The sequence below is a fragment of the Lissotriton vulgaris genome, chromosome 5 (genome assembly GCF_964263255.1).
Source record: "Lissotriton vulgaris chromosome 5, aLisVul1.2, whole genome shotgun sequence".
Taxonomy (NCBI): domain Eukaryota; kingdom Metazoa; phylum Chordata; class Amphibia; order Caudata; family Salamandridae; genus Lissotriton; species Lissotriton vulgaris.
This window is the reverse complement of record NC_141693.1, coordinates 550,344,493-550,363,856: the sequence shown is the minus strand read 5'-3', so window position 1 is coordinate 550,363,856 and position 19,364 is coordinate 550,344,493. Positions and strand designations below refer to the sequence as shown.

At 47.2% G+C, this 19,364-nt stretch overlaps 1 protein-coding gene across 5 annotated transcripts in view; it reads right to left on the bottom strand.

The window, feature by feature from the left end:
- The window catches only part of LOC147711220 (uncharacterized), a 197,131-nt gene that overhangs the window by 145,984 nt on the left and 31,783 nt on the right, over positions 1-19,364 (bottom strand). The window contains exon 2 of one of the 5 annotated variants that reach the window (XM_086922005.1): positions 11,873-12,251. The exons of the other annotated variants lie outside the window; for them this stretch is intronic. The gene's annotated coding sequence lies outside the window, so the exon portion shown is untranslated. The remainder of the gene's footprint in view (positions 1-11,872; positions 12,252-19,364) is intronic. 5 annotated transcript variants of the gene reach the window in all.

The following is a 19,364-nucleotide window of genomic DNA, read 5'->3' as shown; positions in this document are numbered from 1 at the left end:
CACGATTACTTCCCCCTCCCCTCCTCTGGTAAAACTCCACCAGTTGGTTCAAGCTGTTTGAGGACCTTAGCGGGGGAAATTCTGCTCCAGGACGTCGTTGGGGATAGTGCCACCAAGCAGCCTGTCTCCCAACTCTCTCTCCTTACCCTCACCCAAGTAGGGAGTCAGCGCGTGCTGAAGGAGACTTTCGCGCCCCTGCCGGGTGCCCCCTCTGCCTTCTTCTCTGTTGATCCTGGATTGGCAGCGGAGGCGCTCAAGGAAGCCGCCGTGCGTAGTGGATCAATTCCGCTTTTGCGCGGAAGAGTGGGAGAGTAGCGTTCCACCCTGGCGCCAGCGCATTGAGGGCGGAACCGAGGGGAGTGTCCGGAGCCCTGAGGAGAGGCGGCGACTGCGGGAGAACTCCGCGCAGGACAGGAAGAGGAGTACTTCCCTCGACCGATACTGTGGTGAGGTGAGGGGAAGCGTCCCAGAAGACGGTGAGGCGAGCACCTCGAGGAAGTTAGGCGGGAGGAGCGACTGACCGGCGACGGGGGCGGAGAACCCCCTATTGCCGGTTACACTGACTGCGTGGCCCCGGGCTCCTGTGGCAGAGTCCTCTTAGGAAACGGAAGCCCTCCCACCAGCTGAAGCCGGTTGACTAACACAGCAAGGAGGAGGAGGGAAAGTACAAAAGTAGATCGACATTCCGGTTGGGCCCTGGTGAGAGTGGTGTTTCACTTCCCAGGCTTGGAGTGGGGAAGACTTGTGTCCAAAGGTTAAACTGCCCTTACCTAGACAGACTGGTGAGGAATTGGGAGCTTGTCAACAGTCGATGTCTGGGGGAGGTTGTGGACATATCACCTGTTTAACTTTGGGGAACAGCTGTGGTCGGTATTTCACTTTTGAATATTACAGCAAGAAGTAACTGGAGTTGCCATATAACCCTGTTTACAGGTGGAAGGTGGGAAGTTGGAGTTGAGGGACTGAAAACGTTCGCCTGTACCTACATAGGGGCCAACTCTAGAAAGTCATCCTTTGTGCTTAGCTTTACCAAGGAGGTTAAGTCCAACTAAATACAGTCATTGCTAATTAAGAACTAGGAAATGTGATGTGGTGCGAGTAAGCCAGAAAGTGAAGTAACTTGACAACTGCGAAGAGATTCATAATTCTACTGTAAAATGTAATGCAATGAAATGTCTTAACCAAGTTAAATAATTAACAAAAAGAGCAGAGATATTATTTTTATAAACCAGTACATATTTTTCTAACAAATTGGTGTAGTGTCCTTTTTAAGTGTTATTGCGTGGATTTACTGCTGGGTGGTTTGCAACCTTCACACTGTGCCTCTAGGATTGCATGTCTTACCCCTAGGCCAGGCTACCCTAGATGACCTGACATCCCAGGTTCCAACAGGCAGCGATGGAAGAAAAATTTAAGGTGGCCTTGATATTGCTTGACGGAGATGCACCCACTGGGAGAATCCCGAACGCTTGTAAGCACGAAGGCGGGGGAGGAGCGGAGGCAGAGAGCAAGCAAGAGGAAAGACAGATGGCGCTGAAGGTTGGCGGTTCGCGCGTGCACACTCGCGTGAACGCAAGCTTGTCCCCAGCCAGCAGCACTTTGAAAACTCACCTACTTAAGTCTCTCCGAGCAGCGCATGCGCTCTGACTCAGCGAGACCTAAAAATGTGGCCCTCAGACCCACTCTTCAGTTCACAACTGGCTGCTGCTGTGGTCTGCTGTCACACCTAGAAGGACTGCTTTGCTGTCTGGAGCTTGCATTGAGCCTTCAGAGGTCAGTCCTGCTGTTTGAGCCCTGTCCCTTCACCTGAATCCAGTTCTACCAGGGTGACTTCAAGGGCTAGTTTGCTGGCCTTCTGTTCAGAGCCACAGGGACATAAAAAGCTCTCAAATCTTGAACCCAACCTGATCCCCATTTGAGAGAGACCTGAGTCCTGGACCCTTTGTGGTGATGCTAAATGTGCCCAAATAGCCAAAATCCCAAACTTGATGATTAGAAAAGTTTGGCTAAAAACGGATCTGAGAACTGAGGATAGACCAGGATCAACCTGTCATTGATTCGTCCCAGGAGCTTCGCCGGTCATGCTGACTTTGCAGCTACTCCTGCTACATCCTGTGCAGGCATCAGAAAAACCTTTTCAGAGGTCCTTTGCCAAAGAGTTATCCGAGCTCCTGGAACTGTCTTCACCTACAGCCTCCTGCTGAAAATGTTCGACTTACAAATAATTGATTACGTCCGAACATAGACATCTTCACTGTAGCTTCACCCAGATGCTCCCCGAAAACGAGGCTCCCTCCTCTGGCACTACCAGTAGCCTTTCAAAGTATTTTCCTTGAAAATTCTTCTAAGTCCAAAGGTAATCGCTGACCAGGCCCAATCCACTTCTTGAATACGGAACGAGCTCCAACACAGCCGGCCTATTTTTTCAACTTTGACCCGTTCTCATGAAACTAGATGTCTGTGATTGGCGTTTTTGATCTTTAAGGTGCTAGTTTTTACTAAAAACTTTTTTTAATTCATAGCTCCGGTTCTACTGATTAGATTTTTTTGTTTGGTGTTAAAAATGTATTCAAATTTACTCTATTGGTGTGAGAGCTTTCTTGTGTTGTGTTTTATTACTATCTGTGTACTCAGTAAATATTTTACACATTGCCTCTAAGTTAAGCCTGACTGCTTTACGTGCCAAGCTACCCAGCCTTAAGCACACGTCAATTTAGTGACTTTTTGTGAGTCATTCAGCCAAAGATTGTGACTGTTGCTTGACTAGGGTTCACACCCCAGTCAACCAACAACCAACAACCTAATTTCTCACACAATCCAACATTAGAATTTAAAAAAATTGAATTTAAAAAAAAAATCACCAGAAATCAGGTCGTCTTTAGGACCAAATGATTTTCAACAAAGTATCACCAAAGTTAAAAGAGTGCAACAAATGATGTGCCATACATCAAATTCAAGTATTACAAATACTCTTAGGATGGGAAGAAATAGAAGCCAAATTAAGTCACCAAGAATTGAGCTCCATGACACACACAGTTCTCTTTGTTAAGGGTCTCTAGCCTGGTGAATTCAAAGGAGAGGGAAACTTGAACCTAGTTTGTAGTTTATACTGTGCACATCAGAAGAATCAAGGCTCAAGAAGTAATTGTTATAGAAAAGCAGAGGCACACAATGGGTGGGCTGGTTGTACAGTAAGAGCAGAATATGAATGGGTGCCATGAGGTCAGGTGCAGATGGCCCCAGAATATTTGAGCCTCAGGTGCACCAATTTAATTTAAAAGCAAGAGATCAAGGCGAAATACAGGTAAAGATGCATTTCAGTACAAACAAAGCATGAGAACTGGGCACAGATGTAAATTTGAGATATAAGGTGATCAATCCTACTACAGGACTTTAAGAGAAATCAAGGAAACAAAAGCATATTTGAAACCCAAGGTCTTACGTACATAGGATTTTAACATTTGCAAACCCTTTAATTCAGTAAATTGCAAACATTAAAATCCCTTTTCAAATGTACTAAACACATTAAGCGATTTTGAAAAGTTCAGAATTGGTGAATAGGTTAAGAAATATTTGCAGACTCGTTATTTGCCAAGGCGATTTGGAACCTGGTACATCAATATCCCGCAACTAATTCGGTGACAAAACATTCAAAAGTTACCGACTCTCAAGTGGGGGTCGTAACTTATTCACAAGGGATTAGGGTGTCCTCTGGATCCCTTCCCCTTTGTGAATGCTGAGAAAAGTGTCAGGAAGAGTTGAAAGGGGATCAGAAATTATGACCTACCTAATGAATATTAATTAGGCAGGTGGTTTTGCAACCCTCTGCGATTCAGTATTTTGTTAATGGATCTATTTCTACATAGGTTGAATCACAAAATACAATTCCATTGGGAAAAAGTCGTTGCACAATTTGCAACCACTGTTTGTGAATGGAATATTAGTACATGAGGCGTCTAGTACGCTACAGGTGATTGCAAAAGAAACCTTTGAGGAAGATGACAAAATAAGCAACTTCTAAACTCCATCCTGACCAATTACCCTTCATCCTCTCTTTTTTTAAACAACCATCAGGATCCACCCTTCTGAATTTATGTACAAGCTTGACTTTCACTCTTGATTCTTGCCTATGACCCGCAGCCCTTTTACGCCAAAACAAAAACCCATTGTTACCATATCCCCTGCAATAAACGATTCTGAAAACTGATTGATTTCTTAAAATTAGTTCTCCGAGTGATATCAAAGTCCTTCGAAATAAGGCACTGATATTATTATTATTATTATATCTGGTTTTGTAGAGCGCTCAGCTACCCGTAGGTTTCCCGGCGCTAAGAGAACAGAAGTAAGAGAGGACAACGGAAGATAAGGAATCGGTTACAGAGAAAACAACCAGGTTTTCACACCTTTGCGGAATTTGATGTAAGATGGTTCAGACCGCAGAGGAATGGGAAGTGAATTCCAGAGCGCAGGTGCCAGGTGGGAGAACGAACGTCCGCCGACTCTGGCACGCTTGAAGCGGGGAACAGAGAATCTGCAGTGAGTGGAAGACCTAAGGGTGCGAGGGGGACAATATTGCTGGGCTAAGGTGGTGAGATAGTGGGGGGCTTTTCCAGCTTTGATGTGGTGCATAAAGCAAAGTGCTTTAAATTTGGTCCTAGATTCTATGCGCAACCAGTGAAGGTTACGCAGGGAAGAAGAGACTGAGGTTGTTCTCGGGAGATTACAGAGTAGCCGGGCAGCCATGTTCTGGACTACTTGAAGCTTCCTGGTAACCTCCTTACAGGCACCCAGAAGAAGTACGTTGCCGTAGTCCAGCCGCGATGTCACTAGGGCCTGGACCACTGACTTCTGGGTATCTGGAGGCAACATCCATGTGATCTTCCTCAACCACCTGATGATGGTGGTACAGGTGGCCGAGACCTTGACCACATGTTGTCTCATGGATAACTGGTTATCAAAGAGGACCCCCAGATTGCGTGCTGACGTTGCTGGGACCGGTAAAGGTCCCATTTGCTGAGGCCAATGTTGCGGGCCCCAGAGAGCGGAATCCGGCCCAAACAGGAGAAGCTCTGTTTTATCGCCGTTCAGCTTAAGCTTGTTAGTCAGCATCCAGTTGGCGATATCAGTGAGTCCAGCACAGAGAGAAGAGGAAGGGGAGTGTTGATTAGAGGAGAGAGAAAAAATAATTTGGGTATCATCAGCATAAGAAAAGATAGAAAGTCCCGCCTGTTCTGCAAGAAAAGCAAGAGGTCTAACATAAAGGTTAAAGAATAAAGGACTAAGAATAGAGCCTTGGGGAACACCATACGGAGAATTGTGAACAGTGGACACAGAAGAGGGGGAGAAAACCTGGAAAGTGCGATGAGAAAGAAAGTCAGAAATCCAGGCAAGGGCGGGGCCGCAGATACCCACAGACTTCAGGGCAGACAGAAGGATGCTATGGGAGACGGTGTCAAAAGCGGCACTCAAATCCAAAAGGATGAGTGCTACTGTCTCCCCTTTGTCTACCTGGCGCCTAACTGTCTCCGAGACTCCCAAAAGGGTGGACTCCGTAGAGAAGCCCGCACGGAAACCAGACTGAGAAGGATGGAGGACGTTTGCTGATTCAATGTAGGTGGTGAGGTGACGATTGACATGTTTCTCCAACACTTTTGAGAGGCAGGGGAGCAGGGAAATGGGCCGGAAGTTGGCAGGATTGCTGACATCCACATTAGCTTTCTTCAGCAATGGAACCACCATCGCATGCTTCCAGATGTTAGGAACCACTGCCTCAGTGAGGGATGCATTCAGAAGAGCCAAGATGCAATCCAAAGGGACAGTGTCCAAAGTACAAAGAATCTGGGGAGGCATGGGATCCAATGGAGAGCCGGATTTAATCTCTGCCAACAATTTCTGGAAGACGGGCATGGAGATACATTCCCATTTATCTAGTCGAGGAGAAGAAAGTCGTTCAGGATCATCCTGTGTGGAGAGTTGGTCGTGTAGCTGGAATGGTGGCCTAAGTGAGACGGAAGGAGAAGCGCCAAAGCCTGCGTAGATGTTATCAATTTTTGATGTAAAGAACTCTGCCAAGGAATTGCATTGATTGCTATTCAGGCAGGGGGCTTTGGGGGCACATGACATACCCGATAGTTCCTGAACTGCCTTAAAAAGGGCTTTAGGACGATTCTGGGCTTTCAGTATCGTGTCGTTAACATGATTAGCCCGGGCAGTGTTACATAGAATGTGGTATTTATGTAATGCAAGTTTGTAGTTCTCTTTATCTGCCAACAGGTAGTTGGATCTCCAAATGCGCTCCAGTCTTTTGCAGCGTGACTTTTCCACTTTGAGTTCTTCATTGAACCAAGGGGCAGGAGGGTGCAGGAACTTTTGTATACATTTACGTGCTGGAAGGCAGGACTCAATAGCAGAAGTAAGCCAGGTGCTAATCTTGCCCACGTCATCCGTGGTGATATTAGCAGAAGGGGGGAGAGTTTCTTTTAAGGAAAAATTAAGTTGCTCCAAATTCAGTTTTTGCCAGTTCCTTCTTATTCCAAGGGAAGGTGGGCTGCCAAGGGGGCCGGGTGCGACCGTTGTCTTGATGTGGAACTCTACAATGAAGTGATCTGACCAAGTAATTGGTTTAGGGGGGAGGCAGGTAACATTATCTAGGTTAGCAAAAATAGGATCAAGTAAGTTGCCGCCTTTATGCGTGGGACCAGAGTTTAGAAGATTTAGATTGAGGGCGGCCAGGTCCTGTGTAAGATGGGTGCTGGTAGGGCATAGGGTGTCATTAAAATGTATATTTAGATCACCTAATAACAAAAAATTGTTGGATTCCAGCACAAGGGGAGAAATATGTTCCGGAAGAGCGGCAGCCCATGCGCCGGCAGCGCCAGGTGGGCGATACAAAAGGGCACCGGACAAAGTAAAATTTGGGGATAATAGAAGTTTAAAACTGCCAGCTTCGCAGTAAGGGATAACAAGATCATCCCACTTGCAAGAGTAGGTCCTTTTAAAAATAATAGCAATGCCTCCTCCATCTTTAAGAGGTCTGTTACGACCCACGAAGGCGTAATCATCAGGGAGGGCGGTAGCGATGTCTGGGCCAGAACAGTCCTTTAGCCAAGTTTCGGTAAGAAACAAGGCCGACGGACTATATGAAGTGAGAAGGTCAAATATGTCCCTTTTGTGCTTAGGTAACGAGCGACAATTTAAACTGATAAAACTAAACACAGGAGAGGGGTTAGACAAATGAGCTTTCACAGGGAAAGGGGAATCGGTCCAGAAAGGGAGTGAGGGAATGCACAGCTCAGAGGGGTAAGACGTGATAGCCAAGGCGCAAGCAGGGCAGGCTAGAGGAGCGTCCTGACAGCACATGCGAGAGCAGTACTTGCCAAGCGACGGACGTAAGCCAAGCAGAGTGCAGCGAGAGTAGGTAAGTCTAGGATAAATGATGCCAGGAGCGGGGGGAGTGGCCCCAGGTCCCAACTGGTCGCGGACGGGCGCAGACGGGCTTAACTCAGGCGCAACTCCGGCGCGCCTACGACGCGCCCGCTGCGCTCGTCCGCTGCGCTTCCTAGGTAAGGGGACCATTTTGAAGGGCTGAGGGCGGGAGGGGCCGAGCGCTAGTCCGCTCGCGTCCCCTCCACTCCCGGCTCCTCACCCAAAATGGCGGCCAAAGTCAGGTCCCGGGCAGTGTTTTAATCACCTGCCATGGGATGAATGAGGACAAGTGCACGAGTGTGCAAAGTAAGTTTTAAAATAATCGCCTGTATAACAAAAGAGTCAGAACAAAGTGTGCAGATTAAAATACAGATTTAGACAATTCCGTTTTTAAAATCACCACATCGCCTCTAAAGTATCCACGGAGCCCGATGTAGCCTTGGGCATCCGTGAACTTCTATCAATTGGCCTGTGGACACGAAGGGCTTTTGAAGGGCTGAGGGCGGGAGGGGCCGAGCGCTAGTCCGCTCGCGTCCGCTCCACTCCCGGCTCCTCACCCAAAATGGCGGCCAAAGTCGGGTCCCGGGCAGTGTTTTAATCACCTGCCATGGGATGAATGAGGACAAGTGCACAAGTGTGCAAAGTAAGTTTTAAAATAATCGCCTGTATAACAAAAGAGTCAGAACAAAGTGTGCAGATTAAAATACAGATTTAGACAATTCCGTTCCGTGATACAGTTATGAAAGGCAACACAAACAAGAGAAAGGAGAAAAATTAACAATGGGAGAAAAAAAGCACAAGACCAAACCAAGGCTCTGAGAATATTTCTTTGAAACTAACTGGTGAGACAACAAGAAAGCTGTTTCCAGATTCTGCTTGCAAACAGGCAGGCACACACACCGTTTAGTCTTGCAGTTTAAGAGCAACACTTTTTACAGAGGGGGAAACCAAGCTGGTTCTGTTGTTTCCACCACTCGCACATGAAAGCTGCCATCTTTGAGAGGAGTGCGAAGGTGTATATATATTGTCACCCAGAAAAATCTTTTCATGGGGGGTATAATGGGGTGAATTTTTCAGCAAGGTGGGACACTGTGAGTTGGGGGGAAACGAAAGCTTGCGATTAAAGGAGATCATACTTTTCCCGTTAAAGAGGTTACCCTTTCAATGAAGACAGTGAAGATGCATTTCTCTGATGAAAAACGTTGGAGAGGGATTGTGGCAACCAGTACAAGTATTGTTACCTTGTTAATATGCTAATTCTACCATAAGTAAAATGAGGGACCTAGAGCAGTGGCCAGTGGGTGTGAGTTTGAGAAAGTGACTGCTGGAAGTTTCCTAAAAGAGAAGGAGGTTCTAGAAAATGAGGCAGCTATGCTAAAAGACAAACCCTCAAATTACTCAGGAAACCCAATAAACTGGAACTACAGTACCACCTAATTGGAGATTTCATAGTCATGCATAGCTAGCATTAATAGTACAAAGCACTATGTACAGAGTTTTCTGTGAGTACCCCTGACATAGTTGTGAGATATTTCCAGGAATCAGGGTAAAACACTACTGCAAAAAAGCATTAAGAATTGAAACTAAATAAAGGAGGTGCAAGGTTGATATTTACGTTACAGTAGCAGATACTGCGAAACTAGCGGTTTGAATAAACCTGCACATAAAGTTATGATATTCAGAGATCTACTGTAGAAGTGAGTAAGAATCTGCATTAGAGCACAGGGGTGGAAGTGCTTGTAGAGGCCCCGGTGGTTATAACGCGCTATATAAATTAAATAAATAAATAAATAAAATAAATAAATAAGTAGAGTCAATCTCCTGTAGAAGAAAAGGATGAGGAGGACGCATTGCACCTGGAATCTCGTAATGCCTGTAGTCTCAACAGGTACGAATAGAGATCCAACCAAGAACTAGCCTTCAAACGTACAGCACTAACAGGATTAGCAACTTTGAGAATTTTACCACAAACCATCTTTCAAATTGTTCGTTATTTAACATTAATTTTGATGCCACGGCTTAGATCATCTAGCTTTGGGCGTGCACAATCTAATTTTAGCTCCTGACATTCAACAAGAGGTTTCAGAATCCTGTTAGCTCAGCAGATGAAGCTTCCACCAAGTATCTTAGGGCCAGATGTAGGAAAAAATCATTTACCGATTCTTAAATACCGAATTTTACTGAATCAGTATTCAAGAATCGGTAAATGAGATGTAGGAAAAAAATCGGAATACAATACCGATTCGGAAAAATTCGGTATCGGACTTTCGGTATTTACCGAATCGGTAATTACCGAATCGGTAATGGCCATACAACCCTATGGGCCAAAAGGCCCATAGGAATGCATTGGAAATACCGAATCGGTAAATACCGATTCGGTAAATACCGAATCGGTAAATACCAAATCGGCAAGCAAGTAAAAGTGAAACTAATGAAAACAGCCAATCAGGTGGCACCACCCTCCCCCACCCTACCAGGGAGTGGCTACCCAGGCAGCTGCAACTCATTAGAAGGTTCTGGAGAGGCAGTCAGAGCTGAGCAGAGAGACAGAGCAGCAGGGAGAGTTTTGTTAGTATTGAAAGACTGTAATAATGGCAAGCAGCACTGAGAGCCAGCAGGCTGAAAGAAAACGAAAAATAAGGTTCAGAAGCATGGAGCTGAAGGTACTGGTGGAGGAAGTGGTGAGGGTCCACAAACAGCTCTTTGGCAGGCAGTCCCTCACTGTACCAGAGTCAGCCAAAAGAAAACTGTGGACTGCCATAGGAGAGAAGGTGAATGCTGTGGGTGTGACCCCCAGGAGCACAGAGGACCTGAAGAAAAGGTTTTACGACATCAGGAGCCTCACCAAAAAAAAAATGGCAGAGATCCACAAGAAGACTGATGTCACCGGTGGAGGCAGGAACCCAGTACCCCCCTGACTGACCTGGAGGAACTGATGGCCTCAATCATCGAGCCTGACAGTGTTGTGGGAGTAGGAGATGTGGACAGCTCGGCCAGAGCTACTACAAAAGGTAAGAGGCTTGCGCAGCATGACACCCCCAAGCAAACAGCTTCCCTTTAGCCTTTGTGTACAGGCCAACCCCAGTCCAGTACTGCTAGCACTATACATAAGCAATGCATTATGGGAAATGTAGTCAACAAATGTAGGACCATATGTAAGTGCACAGAAATCAGCAAGGCACTGAAAGCAAATGAGGGTAATGAAAGTGAAATGTGCAATGCATTTATTGAAGCGACTGTAACACATTAGCACTCAGTTTACATACGCTTCTTTATACCTAGGGGCAACATCAGGCAGTGGACCATCTGCATCACAAGGGACTGCACCAGCGAGGGAGGAGAGTGTGGAGGCAGGGCCAAGCACTGTAGATGCCTCGCAGGAGGAGAAAGACACCACTGCCATCTTCCATGAGGATGACACTGTTCATCCCCTCGTGTTTCCCCACTCCTCACACCTTTCTCAATCCCCCCCATTGGTGTTCACACCTGAGAACTCCCCATCATGGTCCCTGCCAGCACCTGCTACCTCACCAGCCAGGCGGAGAATTGTGGCCCCACTGAGTGTCATGGCGGGAGCTGAGGGTGAGGCTCCAGCACCCACAGAAGTCACTCCTGCTGCACAACAGTCCACCCGTCAGCCCAGCACCACTCGCCGCCGCCAACGCACTACCAGCAGTGCAGGTCCACCTGGAGAGGGCACTGTGTTCAGTGGCCTTGAGGGGAGCATGGTGCGCATCCAGCGCCTGCAGTGTAAATCTATTCAGGCCTGCCACCGCCAATTCCGGACCCTAAATCAGCAAATGGGAGACATGGGCAAGGGCATAAGTGAGTTAGTGGAAAGCAACATGGAGGTTGCAAAGACCAACAGTGACATTGCATCTGGAATGCTACACATGACCACCGCCATCAACCAGCTGTGTGCAAAAATGGAAACCCTGGAGCACACAAGGCACAGGGATGCGCGTGTGCACAACAGGGCTATGAACCGGCTGGCCACGGCAACTTCCCAGCTATGCCACAGAGGCGTGAACATGCAGGAGAGCCTCACGCAAAACACCGCGGAGGTAACCAGGGGCATGGCTAGGATCACCAGTGCCCTGGAGGCCATGATCATCTCTCATACTGCTGTCAATCCTGCCCTGGACGTGGCTGAGGCAGACGACAGCAGTAGCCGCAGCAGCCTGGCTAGCGCTGTTGTAGAGCCACGCAGGAGCACCAGGCGCTCAGCAGAGCCTGCAGGCCATGCTGAAGGGAGTGAGCAACATCCCAGTGGTTCTGGGAAGCGCGGCCGAAAATGACATTGACAGTGTGGGTGAGGCAACCCGGGACATTACCAGTCCCCACGTTTAAATAATTATTTTTTTTGTTGCACATCAGTGCATGAACGTTGTGGCAACATTAAATTTTGTTTTTCACATTCACAACCTGTCTGTGTATCTTTACTCACTCAGAAATAGTTGTCTGTAATCTCCTCACGTCTGTATCTGCCATCACTTGGTGTTGACACTCAGCAGGTTGGGTTTCTGGCACAGCAATGTCGTCGTCATGATCCTCGTAGTCTGACAACTCCACCTCAGTGCCCTTCTTCACCGCAAGGTTGTACAACATGGCACAGGCAGCAATGATCTTACAGCAGGAGAAGGGGGTATACTGCCTTGCACCTCCACTCTTGTGCAAGCATCTGAATCTGCTTTTCCATATGCCAAAGGTCCGTTCTACTACATTCCTTGTGCTTTTGTGGGCCCGGTTATACCTCCTCTGGCTGGGTGTTGAGGGGTTGAGGTAGGGGGTCAGTATGAATGAGCGGAGGGCATATTCACTGTCTCCTAGAAGGATAAGGGGTGACATTACTCACATGCATACATGTACTTCACACTGCTATTGTTATTATGGGGGTCTGACACTGTGTCTCACCTAGGAGGTATCCTTCACCAAATTCCCCTGCAGTCAGCCGTGCATAGATGCCGCTGTTTTGAAATATATAGAAGTCGTGGGTACTCCCAGGGAATTTTGCCACAAGGTCAGTGATGGCACACTTTGCATTGCAAATCACCTGCACATTGATGGTGTGCGTTGACTTCCGATTCCGGTATATGTATTCTGTGTCAGCAGGGGGGCAAATGGGAATGTGCGTGCCATCAATGCAGCCAATGATATGGGGGAATCGTGCCATCTGGTAGAAGTCTGATTTTGTTTGTACCAGTTCCGCATGGGTTGCAGGAAAATAAATGTATTGGTCAATCCTCTGTAACATGGCGTCAAGGAATTTGTGGAAAAACCTTGACAGGCTGCTCTGGGTCACCCCACCTACCGCAGCAACCACACTCTGATAGCTGCCAGACGCAAGCAGGTGTAGGCTGCATAGCACCTGCACATGCGGTGGGATAGCGTGTGCCCTTGGGGTGGTGTGCTCCAACTGTGGTTGGAGGTCCCTGATGAGGTCCAAAATGGTGTTTGAGTCCAGCCTGTACCTCTGGAGGATCTCTGCCTCTGTGAGCATGAACAGGGTGATCCTCTGTCTGTAGACCTGCTCCTCTCTTTGCCATTCCCTCTCTCCTTCCTGCTGTAGCCGTAGCCGTCTTGCAATGGCATAAAATGCCGCCATTGTGCAAGTAGAATTGCATTTTGGGTCCTTTTTTATGGGTTGCAGTTGGTTACCACCTGATTCCAATCCATGGTAAATACTGACTCCTAAATATCGATTTTGAGGCTAATTCGGTATTTCTGTGCTTACCTACATCTCAATCATTGTTTTTACCACTTCTTATTTTCCGATTTGGTATTTTACCCATTCGGTAACTCTTCCGATTCGGTAAATATACTGATTCGGTATATTTACCGATTCGGTATATTACCGATTCTGTAAATTTACCGATTCTGTATTTTTTCCGATTCTGTATTTTACCGATTCGGTAACTTTACCGATTCGGTAAGTTTACTGATTCGGACGGATTTCGGACTCCTACATCCCGATGGCTCAATACCGGTCGGTAACGGCCGAGAATCGGTATTTTCGGCCGTTACTGACCGGTATTGGGCCACCTACATCTGGCCCTTAGTTTCAAGGTCTTCCGGCACATTACGCATGAGAAAGCTGCGCATCTGCAAACTCCCACTGCTTTGAGTTTCGGTTTCTATCCCATAAACTTACATATCGTTGTCTCGAAAATGTATATATGTGTGGAAATTGTTGGAGGGGTTAGGATCCCATCACTCTAGCAACTACTCTGCACATTATCCCCAAATATATACGCACATGCCAAATAATTTCTCTGTATATTACTACATGAACTGGAAGACAGAATACACTTTCTACTTCTGACCCAATTTTCAAGTTTACGGGAAAAAATCAGAAATGTGCTGGTGTAAGTGTACTCGTTAGTTTGGTTTCTCAAAGAGGATAATGAGTAGCCAACAGTATTCACGGAAACCTGTATGAGTTGCAATTATTAATATATCTTTTTATGCTTTTCCTAACTTTATCTCCTTCTCTATATTTTCATACTCACCTCCTTTCTTGCCACTCTTCTAAACTACCACACCTTCGGTCCTTCCCTACCCCCTTATTGCCTTTCATCTCCTAAATTCCCTCCTTTCGCCCAACAGTACCTTAATCACCACCACTTACTCTTGTTGCTTCAAGAGGTCAGTCACCAGACAGGGACCAGTGTTGCCGCAGCTCGATGTCTGCTGTGAGCCTCTTTATAGAATGGCTTTCTAGCTGGTAAGACTGAACATCAATTTCAATTCAATTCAATTTGTAATCTTTATTCGGTTCTTAAAAAGACACTATAAAAGCACAAATACAAAGTACACACAAAAATGTTTAAAAACGAGAATAATTTTCCATTAAAAGGTTATAAATGTTAAAATTATCTGGCACCATAATTCAGAAGGCTAGGGGATCAGGAATTTAAATGTTCAAGGGGACAAGTAATGTTAGGGACCAGTTTCCCTAGTGTTCCTCAGTCGTATTGCCATCCGAATAAAATTTATGGTACAAAAAAGGGTATAAGCATCCTCCGCTTCCTGTAAGAACCTCAGGGCCAATTTTGCATGTTTGAACTTTAAGTCTTTCATGATCCCCACCAAGAACTTACGTCTTGGGACGGTATAAAATGGGCACAGTAAAACAAAGTGAAGGGTATCCTGCGGAGACCTGTGGTTGCAGCCGCAGGTACCCTTCTCCTCCACAGTGTGGGTGAACCCAGCCGGGACCGCGAATAGATGGTGGAGCATGTTGAGTCTGAAACGGGTCATGACGTAGCGATCCTGAGCGTTATACATGACCCTCAGATAAGGTTCCATCCCGTGCTTCGCTGTAAGTTCATTATAAGAAATATTACTGGGTTTATGGTTTTCTTTTTCTGCCCTTGATAACTTAAGCTGTGCCGGAAAGAGTTTTTTCACCAGGGCCTTGCTCTCAGATGTTAGAGAGTCTGGAGATGTAAAAAGGTTAGTACAATCAATCTCTGCTAAAGATTTCTTGACGAATTTCAGCCAGGGGATGGTTTGACCTTTGTCTCGTTTGAGGCAGTCCAATATAATGTGTCTTGTTAGGGCCGCCTCTGGGTTGGTCCATACTTTGACCCATGCCAGGAGAGGTTTAATTTTAATCCTGTCTTCTATGAAGGGTTCTCCCACTTCCTCATGGATGATGTGGGCTGATACACTCTGGGGCACTTTCAGAATTCTTCTCAAGAATTTATTTTCTTCTGTCTGGATCTGCTGTACTTTATTGTCCAGGAAGCCCCACACTTCTGCCCCATAGGATGCCTTCGCACAGCAAATTGACCTGTACAAGTTCAATATTTGTTCTGGGGACCATTTTCCTAGTCTTTGCCCGTACCCCATGATGGCTCCTACTGAGGCTGCCAGTTTCATGGAATGCTTTTCTACCAGAGGTTTACAGGTAAGGTGGTGATCAAATAGTACCCCTAGGTATGAAAAGGTCTTGACCTGGTCTATTTTGTGTGATCCAATGTGATCGGTGAAGTTCCCTTTTGTCAGTTGCCCTGATGACATAATATAGGATTTTTCCAGGTTTGTCGCCAGGTCCAGTTTGTCCATGAACATGACAAACCCGTCAATCAGTTTTTGTAATCCTAGGGGGGTTCTGGCAAGCAAAACCGCGTCATCGGCGTAGAGTAGTACAGGCACTGCACGATGACCGATTTGGGGTGAGTCCACCTTAAGTTTGAGGAGGTCTTTTTCCAGCGAGTTAATATAGATAGAAAAAAGAAAGGGCGCGAGGATACATCCCTGCCTTACTCCACTAGTGCAGGTGAAGGGGTCGGTCTTTTTTCCCTCTTGATTGTACCTCACACTTGCGGTGGTGTTCCGGTGGAGATTTTGCAGGGTGTCGACTAGCGGTTGATCCACTCCTAGTTCTAACAGCATGGACCAGAGCTTTCTTCTATTTACGCGTTCGAAAGCCGCTGAAAGGTCCATAAACCCCATGTGAATAGACCCCTTCCCAGCGATGGTATATTTAGCTATCAGGAGGTATAAGTTTAGACATTGATCGGTGGTAGATCTACCTTTCCTGAAGCCATATTGGATTTCCGAAAGGACTTGGTGCTCCTCGGCCCAGTCTTGCAACCGCTGTAGAATGACTCGCCCCAATACCTTTGCTGTCACATCAATGAGAGAGATGGGTCGGTAGCATTGGGGGTCATCACGGTTCCCTTTTTTGTAGATGGGAACTATGGTCGCCGCTGACCAGGACTGAGGCAGACCTGCCACCACTGCCTCGTTTAATACCCTGGTAAGCAACGGGGCCCATACATCGGGTCTGCTTAGGAATAGGTCTGGTGGGATTCCGTCCGGACCCGGTGCCTTATTTTTACTGAGCCCTGCTATTCCCATTTCGATTTCTTTCTGGGAAAAGTCCAACTTGGCCGGCTGATAGCCCCTCGGAGCATCCTCCAGGGTTAGGTGGCTTGAGTGATTGTATAGACTCTGGAAGTGGTTCTGCCATTGTTCAGGCAGAATAATATTCATAATTTTTGGTGCCCCTTGATCCCGAAAACATGGGGAGTTAATCACTTTCCAGAAACTTGCGGAGTCTTTCCTTTCAGCGGCGTCCCTTAGGTCCTCCCAGGCTTGATTTTGTAGGCTTTGCTTGCGTTTCTTCAGGGCTTTTTTTATATTCAGCTCTGTTCTGTCCCACCATGATCTTATCCCTTGGTTTGGTGTGGAGGCTATCCTTCAGTTTTTTAAGCGCCTTGGTGCAGTTCGAATCAAACCAGCGAGTATTTGAGGACGTTTTATTAGACCCGATTTACAAAAGGGGGTGGTGATGAACAGAGTGTCTGAATTGAGCAGACCACTCTTACCCAGTCCAAAGATCAGGGCTTGATCCATCACCGTTATTTATCTCACTGCCCCATCCCAGCTCAGAACCTGGCTATATGCAAATCAGTCTGTCCCTGGCCCAGTGCATCATGGGAACAGGGCAGACTAAACTACCAAGCCAATTCTTTACCAGAAAGGAGACAAGCTACCGGGGACCGGTTTCTGGCATTTCAGCCTCTTCGGCCCGGCTTGCTTGAATCCTGATGGAGCAGTGAGAAAGGGACTCATGTCTGAGTATACCCTGCCACACCTATAGTGGCCAAAATCGATTTACAAAAGGGGGTGGTGATGAACAGAGTGTCTGAATTGAGCAGACCACTCTTACCCAGTCCAAAGATCAGGGCTTGATCCATCACCGTTATTTATCTCACTGCCCCATCCCAGCTCAGAACCTGGCTATATGCAAATCAGTCTGTCCCTGGCCCAGTGCATCATGGGAACAGGGCAGACTAAACTACCAAGCCAATTCTTTACCAGAAAGGAGACAAGCTACCGGGGACCGGTTTCTGGCATTTCAGCCTCTTCGGCCCGGCTTGCTTGAATCCTGATGGAGCAGTGAGAAAGGGACTCATGTCTGAGTATACCCTGCCACACCTATAGTGGCCAAAATCGATTTACAAAAGGGGGTGGTGATGAGCAGAGTGTCTGAATTGAGCAGACCACTCTTACCCAGTCCAAAGATCAGGGCTTGATCCATCACCGTTATTTATCTCACTGCCCCATCCCAGCTCAGAACCTGGCTATATGCAAATCAGTCTGTCCCTGGCCCAGTGCATCATGGGAACAGGGCAGACTAAACTACCAAGCCAATTCTTTACCAGAAAGGAGACAAGCTACCGGGGACCGGTTTCTGGCATTTCAGCCTCTTCGGCCCGGCTTGCTTGAATCCTGATGGAGCAGTGAGAAAGGGACTCATGTCTGAGTATACCCTGCCACACCTATAGTGGCCAAAATCGATTTACAAAAGGGGGTGGTGATGAACAGAGTGTCTGAATTGAGCAGACCACTCTTACCCAGTCCAAAGATCAGGGCTTGATCCATCACCGTTATTTATCTCACTGCCCCATCCCAGCTCAGAACCTGGCTATATGCAAATCAGTCTGTCCCTGACCCAGTGCATCATGGGAACAGGGCAGACTAAACTACCAAGCCAATTCTTTACCAGAAAGGAGACAAGCTACCGGGGACCGGTTTCTGGCATTTCAGCCTCTTCGGCCCGGCTTGCTTGAATCCTGATGGAGCAGTGAGAAAGGGACTCATGTCTGAGTATACCCTGCCACACCTATAGTGGCCAAAATCGATTTACAAAAGGGGGTGGTGATGAACAGAGTGTCTGAATTGAGCAGACCACTCTTACCCAGTCCAAAGATCAGGGCTTGATCCATCACCGTTATTTATCTCACTGCCCCATCCCAGCTCAGAACCTGGCTATATGCAAATCAGTCTGTCCCTGGCCCAGTGCATCATGGGAACAGGGCAGACTAAACTACCAAGCCAATTCTTTACCAGAAAGGAGACAAGCTACCGGGGACCGGTTTCTGGCATTTCAGCCTCTTCGGCCCGGCTTGCTTGAATCCTGATGGAGCAGTGAGAAAGTGACTCATGTCTGAGTATACCCTGCCACACCTATAGTGGCCAAAATCGATTTACAAAAGGGGGTGGTGATGAACAGAGTGTCTGAATTGAGCAGACCACTCTTACCCAGTCCAAAGATCAGGGCTTGATCCATCACCGTTATTTATCTCACTGCCCCATCCCAGCTCAGAACCTGGCTATATGCAAATCAGTCTGTCCCTGGCCCAGTGCATCATGGGAACAGGGCAGACTAAACTACCAAGCCAATTCTTTACCAGAAAGGAGACAAGCTACCGGGGACCGGTTTCTGGCATTTCAGCCTCTTCGGCCCGGCTTGCTTGAATCCTGATGGAGCAGTGAGAAAGGGACTCATGTCTGAGTATACCCTGCCACACCTATAGTGGCAAAAATCGATTTACAAAAGGGGGTGGTGATGAACAGAGTGTCTGAATTGAGCAGACCACTCTTACCCAGTCCAAAGATCAGGGCTTGATCCATCACCGTTATTTATCTCACTGCCCCATCCCAGCTCAGAACCTGGCTATATGCAAATCAGTCTGTCCCTGGCCCAGTGCATCATGGGAACAGGGCAGACTAAACTACCAAGCCAATTCTTTACCAGAAAGGAGACAAGCTACCGGGGACCGGTTTCTGGCATTTCAGCCTCTTCGGCCCGGCTTGCTTGAATCCTGATGGAGCAGTGAGAAAGGGACTCATGTCTGAGTATACCCTGCCACACCTATAGTGGCCAAAATCGATTTACAAAAGGGGGTGGTGATGAACAGAGTGTCTGAATTGAGCAGACCACTCTTACCCAGTCCAAAGATCAGGGCTTGATCCATCACCGTTATTTATCTCACTGCCCCATCCCAGCTCAGAACCTGGCTATATGCAAATCAGTCTGTCCCTGACCCAGTGCATCCTGGGAACAGGGCAGACTAAACTACCAAGCCAATTCTTTACCAGAAAGGAGACAAGCTACCGGGGACCGGTTTCTGGCATTTCAG